Raw genomic sequence first — 7,717 nt, 5'->3', positions numbered from 1 at the left:
TGGACATGATATACCTTGACTTTAGGGAAGCTTTTCATAGGGTCTCCCACGATATTTTCGCAGGCAAGCTGAGGAAGTATGGGCTGGATGAATGAACTGTAAGGTGGATAGAAAACTGCCTAGATTATCAGGCTCAGAGGGAGTAATCAATGGCTCATTGTCTAGTTGGCAGCCAGTATCAAGTGGAGTGCCCCAGGGGTCAGACCTGGTGCTGGTTTTGTTCAATATATTCATTAATGACCTGGAAGATGAGATGGATTGCGCACACAGCAAGTTTGCATATGACACCAAGCAGGGGCGGGGGAGTAGTAGTAGATATGCTGGAAGGTAGGGGTAAAATTCAGAGGGACCTTGACAAATTGGAGGATTGGGCCAAAAGAAATCTTGTGAGCTTCAATAAGAAGTGCAGAGATTTTCCTTCAAGTTAACATATTTCTTGAGCACACATATTGAGGGAGTTCCACACATTTTATAACCCAGTTGGAATTCACAGAAGTAGGAAAATAAAACACTCCCCTGTGCTCACAACAATAGTCCTTTTGGTTAGTAATTCACAAGATTCTAACTTTATTCTATTTGAGGAAATTACATTAGCAGTGAAATATCTTCACACTGTTTTCTGCATTGTCTGGGGTTATTTATATGCTAATTTTTATAATACTTTTTTTGCTATAAATACAACTTATTTTGTTTTCATTGTCAATATTTAAGTAGCATCTCTATGAATAGAACTTGCAAAACTACATGGTGCAGGAGGGTTTAGAGGAAACTTTAATAAAACCTACATTGCCCTGGCTTTGTAACATACCCAGTCAATGTTACCAAACATTTTCAGCTGTGAAGGTGTTTGAATTAATTGGCTGAGTTGCGTGTGCCACTACCCTCCACTGTAAGGAATCAGAACCGTGCGCATGTTATAGGTTATAAATAAATGTTCATTGCTAAAAGTTTTCTTTAGCTCGGTGGGGAGTGGTGGAGGCATTTGAACTCTATATACTGCCATAAGTTGACAGTGGCAACAGCAAGTAACATAGTGACAACTGTGCAGTTCCTTTATTTGTAACTGTGTTAAATAGCTATGTAAAATAGTCCTAAAACAACATTTCTCTAGCACAATGGTTCTCAACATTTTTATACTCCAGGGACGACTCATTAGACTCAAGCCACCCCTCACAAAATGTCAGCTCTTAGCTTTCATTCATTTCTTGCCTACATAAATGTAATAGAGCGATTCTTCTGTTGCAAAGAACTCGGAGGCCATGTCCAGATGAGTACAGACATTTGGCTCTCCAGGGACAAGTAGCAGTGGCACACCTTGTGCTGCTGCTACTTGTCCCTGAGAAACGCCTGTGCCACATGCTCTGACACATGGCAGGCTACCCTAGGTGGGGTAGGTGAGGCCTAACCTAGGATCATGGGGGTTGGGGAAGCTGCAGATGGCCTGCTCCGGCAGCTGGAAACCTGGCTGGAGTCTGACTCTGCCTGGACAGCCAGGCTCTGGTTTTGGGCAAGAAACATTGCCATCACGCGCACTGCCCCCTTTTTCTCCATGCAGGTATTTTTGACCCCAGGAGAGCCCAGAGTAAAAAAAAAACCCATACTGCAAGGTGGTAACACAAGGAGTGCCTGAATGTGCAGTGTCTGGTGCCACAGATGGGTCTGCAGCGCCACATACTGTACAGCTGCGCTTGTCTGGATGCAGCCAGAAAAGCCACAACACAGCAGAACGTTTTTTACACTTGGGATTCCTATTTGAAATCTCTGGGTTTATCTTGTGAATCATGTAGGTGTTTGTGCCCCTAACAGTGGTAACATTTCATAGCACTCTGTGGCACGCTTACAAGGATCTCATAGCACCTTGGTTGAGAATCACTGCCCTAGCATATGTTTTATAATGTACCCAATATCATAATGAACACAAATTCATATGTTAGTTTAATCAAGGCCTCAGTCTCTGATATGGTTGAGAGATACCCCCCAGCAGACTCACCAATGTATTTCCAGGTTGCCACCATGGAAGTGGGAATGGGTGGGTTCATAGTATCTTAGTTGGGGCACCACAATATATACAAACCTTAAAGGCCATCAGGAAGTGCCAATGCTGCCACACGGTCATTAGCTTACTTCTTTATCTCCATTTCTTGGTATGTTAGATTAATAAGAAAGTAAAATGTTAAATAAGAACCAGATCAGTGAGCTAGTATCCAAACACTCCCTGGTCTTGGCCAGGCTAGAACATAGACCACAGGTAAGATTTTCAAAAGGCAAAATCCTGTTTCCAAAAGTGCTTTAGAAACCCAAATCATTTTAGAATCGGGTTTAATCTCTCTGAAAACTTTTACCCTCAAAACTTTACAATTAGGTTTGTTCTCCACCTTTTACAGTACATACTGGGGGAAAATATAATATCAAGAAATGCAACAACAACAACAAAACACTCATTTAAAGCTGTCCCCAATTATAATAATTTAAAATACAATTTACATATTTTACTGCTGGCTTGTAATTTGGGTTTAACCTTCTAAAATCAACTGATGGGGGGAAAAAGGCTGATTGTTATTAAAGCTGCAATCATCTCAAAATACTGAAAGTAGAATCCAGGGCCACCTCTGGTCCCAGTTGTTTTGCAAGCTTTATCTTCTTGGTGGGTTCTTGGCAGTATGATCTATGGATTCTACTGGTCCTGCTTAGACCCAGTCCTACACTCCTCACCCATGCATAGCTGCTGTTAAAAACTCAGTTGCAGTTCTACACAGAGAGCACTTGGTCTGGTATTTGACAAAGTAATTAAGTGCAGGGCTCCTGCACTTTAATGCATATTTTAGAGACCACTGTATAACTTTCCAGTGCTCCAAGGATAACAGTAATCACAGGCTTAGAGGGGGACAGTTTGCCCCTTTGGAAGGCTTCTGTAGAGCCTCAGACTTTTACTGGCTCTTTGAAAAGTAGGCATGCATTTGCTCATTATAAGAAGCCCATAAATGGCATTGTAGCTAAGAAAAAACAGCTTCTCTATTTATTCTCCTGCAATAAAGGCAAAATTATCATATTGCATATATAGGTAATGTAGCAGTTTCCCCTTGGGTCAGGAGAAGGGAAGGGTTGGGGGGGGGGGGGGGGGGAAGAGGAAAGGTTGGGGGGGGGGGGGGCGTGGAGAGGAACAGGACAATACAAAAAACAGCATATACAGTTGTGTTTTTGTCCCTAAGCATAGGTATTGAGTTCCAGCCTTAAGCCATTGTGTGTCTCAATTTTAGAATCTTTCTTTGTCAGTAAATATCAGCTACAAAAATCATAAAGATTCAGCATGGCCTTTGTAAAGCCTTTCTCCATCTCTCCCTTATTAACAGAAGGGCATACACAGATTCACAACGAGACTATCGCAAACTGCAAATGAATAACATAATTCAAGAGGCAGACAAGGTTCTTTGTCATCTCTGTAACTTTGGAATACTCCAACACCAACATTCACTTTTTAGACACAACGGTCACTATCCATAATGGTACAATGCAGACCAGCATATATAAGAAACCCATTGTGGGTTATCCCGCAGTGAAATCATTTAAATATTACCAAATATGATGGCAAGTTATGTCTTTAGCCAAGAATGCATAGTGAAGAACAATTAATACATCAAATCAAAGAAAACATTGGGCTAGATCCACAGATGTAAACAGGCATAAGCACATTTGGATGTAGTCCATTAGGTATAAATGCAGCAGTGAATAACTGGCTGAAATAAGCCAAATTGTAAACCCCTTGCTACAGCCACAAAATCATGTGGCATGCTAGTAATTTTTTAGTATCCAGTTAGAGGGTGTTACATGCTAATTTAAATAAGTGTTAAGGGCCCTTAAGTCATATTAGAGCAGGGAAACACTTGCTAACACAGCCCAAACTGTGGGGTTTGGGCCTGATCTGGACCAACGGGGGGATGGAAGGGTGGCACAGCACATCTGATCCAGGCTAGCAGGGGAGGAGCAGGCAGTGCAGTCAGCCCGATGCGGGATGTGGGGTGGTGTCCAATCTAGGAACTGACCCAATCTGGGCTGGCAGTGGGGTGAGCAGAACCACCCCCAACCTGGATCAGGCCTGCCCTCTCCCCTCACTCCCACACACACATACACAAATAAGCCACAGAGTAATAGTGGTTTGATGGCAGCAGCAGCTGGGCAGGCAGATAAGCTGGAATACATGTGGCGGGCAGGGGTGAGCTGCAAGGGCTGGGGGGCAGATGGGGAGCCCTAAGGGGCAGGGAGGGAGCTCCAGGGACAGGGGGGACAGCAGTTGATGCGAAGGCCATAGGCGAGATCTGGGGGTGCATCGATGGGACCCTGCCAGCCCCCAGCTACCCACAATCTGGGTCATCTACCCTGCCTCTGATACCAGGTGAGCTGGGCAGGCACACAGTCAACATGGCTTCAAGTCCCACCCCTGCTCAGCAGCTGTCAGAGCAGTTCATGTTACAGGGTGTATTAACCCTTAATAACTGACTGCTCAAAGCATGTGCTAATTTTAACACCAATTAAGATTATCACATGCTAAGTGTAATGTGTAAAAAGGCACAGAATCTCTAACAACCCCACCATTCATTGCCACTCACCAGTTTACTCATCACACCTGCACAGCACAAAGAACTGATTAATTCAAGTGCAGAACATTGAGGTCTCTAGTGAACATGGCATTATTGGTCTGCAGTTATTGACTTTTGCTGGTCAATAACTCGTCCTCCATATGGCTTCATGAGCCAGGGCAGGAGGGGTTAAACTGTGTCTGCTTTGATAAGTGTGGCACAGCAGCACCCTGGATCACTGTATTGGGAACCCTGGGTTCTTTCTGCATCATGCCAGGCATTGGCGAGTTTCAAAAGACATATGCATCATGAGCACTTCCTGCCCAGCCTGTATAAATGTTAGTGAAGCATCCTTGGTGATCAACTACAGCCTAGAAGATCATTGAGGCAAATCCTTCCTGTTGGTGAATGATCGGCCCTCCTGGGATGGGGATAGGACTGGGATGTGTATGCTGTCCAATGCACCCACACAGTTAGAGAACCCCATGGCTTTGAAGACTTCAACAACTTTCCTGGGGTTATGGAGTCAGATTAAGATGTTCACTGCATCACCCTGTAGCAGCTGGTATACCTCACATATTGCCATCCCGGCTGTACAGGGAGCCATGCCAAACTAGCTCCTGATGAAGCGGAAGGAGGTGGGGGGGGCCGGTTTTACGATGGCCATGGCCACCCTCTTTTCTGGTGCAATGGGGTGACACATGACAGTGCCCTGGCACTCAATGGGAAGTGACAGCAGAGTGACTACGTGCAAAAATGTGTCCCTGCTCATGTGGAAGCTCTCAAGTCACTGTTGATCATCCCAAGTTGATGATACAATGAACTCCCATCAGAACTGCTCACGTGAGCCCAAAGCTTGCAATCGTTGCTCTGTAGGTTGATCCACAGATCCTGTCAGCCTCAAGAGCCACGGCTTCCTCTCAGTTGTCCAACTGCAACTCACAGCCCATTGACTGGTATAGCAAGGCCTGAAAACTGCTACTGGTGCCTTTGTAGAAAGTCCATCATAGCCTGCATTGTGTTCAGTAGCAGTACTTAGGTGTCTCCATTCTTCGGTTGGACACCTCCAGGTGTCCAACAGCAGCCGGTTCTCCGCGGAGATTCCAGTAGGATTCATCAAAGCCATGTTATTTTGGAAATCACAGTTACTTATGCAAGAAAGTTTGTGAGGGGGGTGGATGTGTGTGGGGGGACCATAGGGTATGTTGGGGGGTTGTGTGGCATTTGTGGGGTGAGTGTGTGGCTCTGGAACATACAGGTCTCTAGAACACACTGTCCACTCCTGCAGTCAATGCAAGCAACACTAGGGAAGTGGGGCATGTGTGTGTGGTTTGTGGGGTATAAGGGAGGGTGGGAGGGGTGTGGGGATCCCCCACACACTCTCCCCACGGTGCAGCAGCAGATGGGGGTGCTGGTGCCTGGCTCTGGCCGGCGCTGCACATCGCAGTGAGGATTCAGCCCCCACAAGGCCATTTGTTTCCCCGGTGCTCCCCGCACTCGTAGGGCATAGGAGGGAAGCCCCAGGCACTGAAGCTAGTGGCTTTCTCTGTCCCAGCCCACTCTAGTGCTTGGGGCTTTCCTCCAGTGCCCCAGGAGTGCAGGGAGTACCAGGGAAACAAACAGCCTGGCAGGGGCTGTGCTCTTTGGTGCCTGCCTGGTGGCAGGCACCTTTGACAAGCAGAGCACACCCCACCCCTGTCTGCTGCTGCTGCCTCTCACTGCCTTCCAGGGCTGTGCACCATGAGAGTGGGGGGAGGTCCCTATACCCCTCCCTTTTCACACCCATACCCTGCCCACCCAAGCTCCATGCTGCAGCCAGCTCCAAACCCAACCCCAGCACCACGTTCTGTGCTCCTGCCCAGCTGCAGCTGTGCCCTGCACCCCAGCTTTCCTACCTGGTACCCGGAGGGAACCAGAGGCTGGGGAAGCCTGCAACAGCAGCCCAGCTTATGGGAGCAAGGCATAGTAAGATACATTGGGGACGGGTGTATGTGCCTTGCTTCCACCCTCGTGGGCAGATGGGCTGGGCAGGGCACAGTTCGTGGGGGGGGTGCCATAAGCCAGATGAAAGTGCCTGGTAAGCCGGATCTGGCCCATGGGCCATATTTTGCCCACCCTTGGGTCAGAGCATATTGACCCCTGCCTCATTGTCTCATTTTGGCCCTGAAAATATATTCAATGAAGGAGCCAAAGAACAAGCCACATCTGCCAGGCTTGGTGCAAAAGCCAGATACATCTCTAAGCTGTGGCCCCAATTGGGCCCGGGAAGAACTGGCAGATTTGATTGATATTTGGGGGAAATAAAAGGTTCTGCTGCAGCTGGAAAATCAATGAAGTCAGTCAGTCTATGTGGCCAGGGCTGAGGAAATGAAGATGCACGGCCACAAGCAGGACTGGGTACATAGCTGCAGCAAGATGAAGACCCTGAAATGTGCTTTTCATCAGGTCAGGGACCAGAATTCTCATTTGGGGGCAGGATGCACAGTAGCCCCATTCCATGAGCAGCTGTCCTGCATTCTCACAAAGGACACAAGTGATGCTTGCATCCAATCCTTCAGGTTGATAGGAGTGCAGGAGGCTGCAGTGTCACTTAGCCCACAAGAGTCCACAGACTGTCCTGCCACTGCAGCGGATAGTGCAATATGCACTGTGCAGCTTTCAGCCAATCAGTCAGAGACGGGACGAGTGCTTGCAGCAGCTGCAGGACAGCGAAAACTGAGACGAAGTTGTCTTGACCATGACCCTATACTCCCCGATGCCTTAACTACATAACCCAGAGCAGAAGGCGGCATCAGATTCCACAATGATACTGTCCCTGGATTTGTACAACATCCCGAAATTCCAGAAACCCAAAGATTACTGTTGGTACCAGAGATGCCCAAGGATCCATACCTGGGGAGCTGTAAGTTACAGGGAAGGGGCACTAGATCAGTTTGGGTGACTAGGGCTTCCATAGATCTAGCCCTGCTTTTGCACCAGGACCAAGCATGGCAAGGTGGGAGGAACGGCGTTAATTTTGAATGCAGAAAATATGTCCACTGCTTGCAGTCATGCAATGTTTTGCTTACATGGGAATGGATGTATTGGGCCCTCTCTTAAAGTTGCTTGGGGGGAAGTGTTAATTCATTTAGCAGCAGGAATTT

The sequence above is a fragment of the Alligator sinensis genome, unplaced genomic scaffold (assembly GCF_000455745.1).
Source record: "Alligator sinensis unplaced genomic scaffold, ASM45574v1 scaffold940_1, whole genome shotgun sequence".
NCBI classification, from domain to species: Eukaryota; Metazoa; Chordata; order Crocodylia; family Alligatoridae; genus Alligator; species Alligator sinensis.
Note: the sequence above shows the minus strand (reverse complement) of the source record.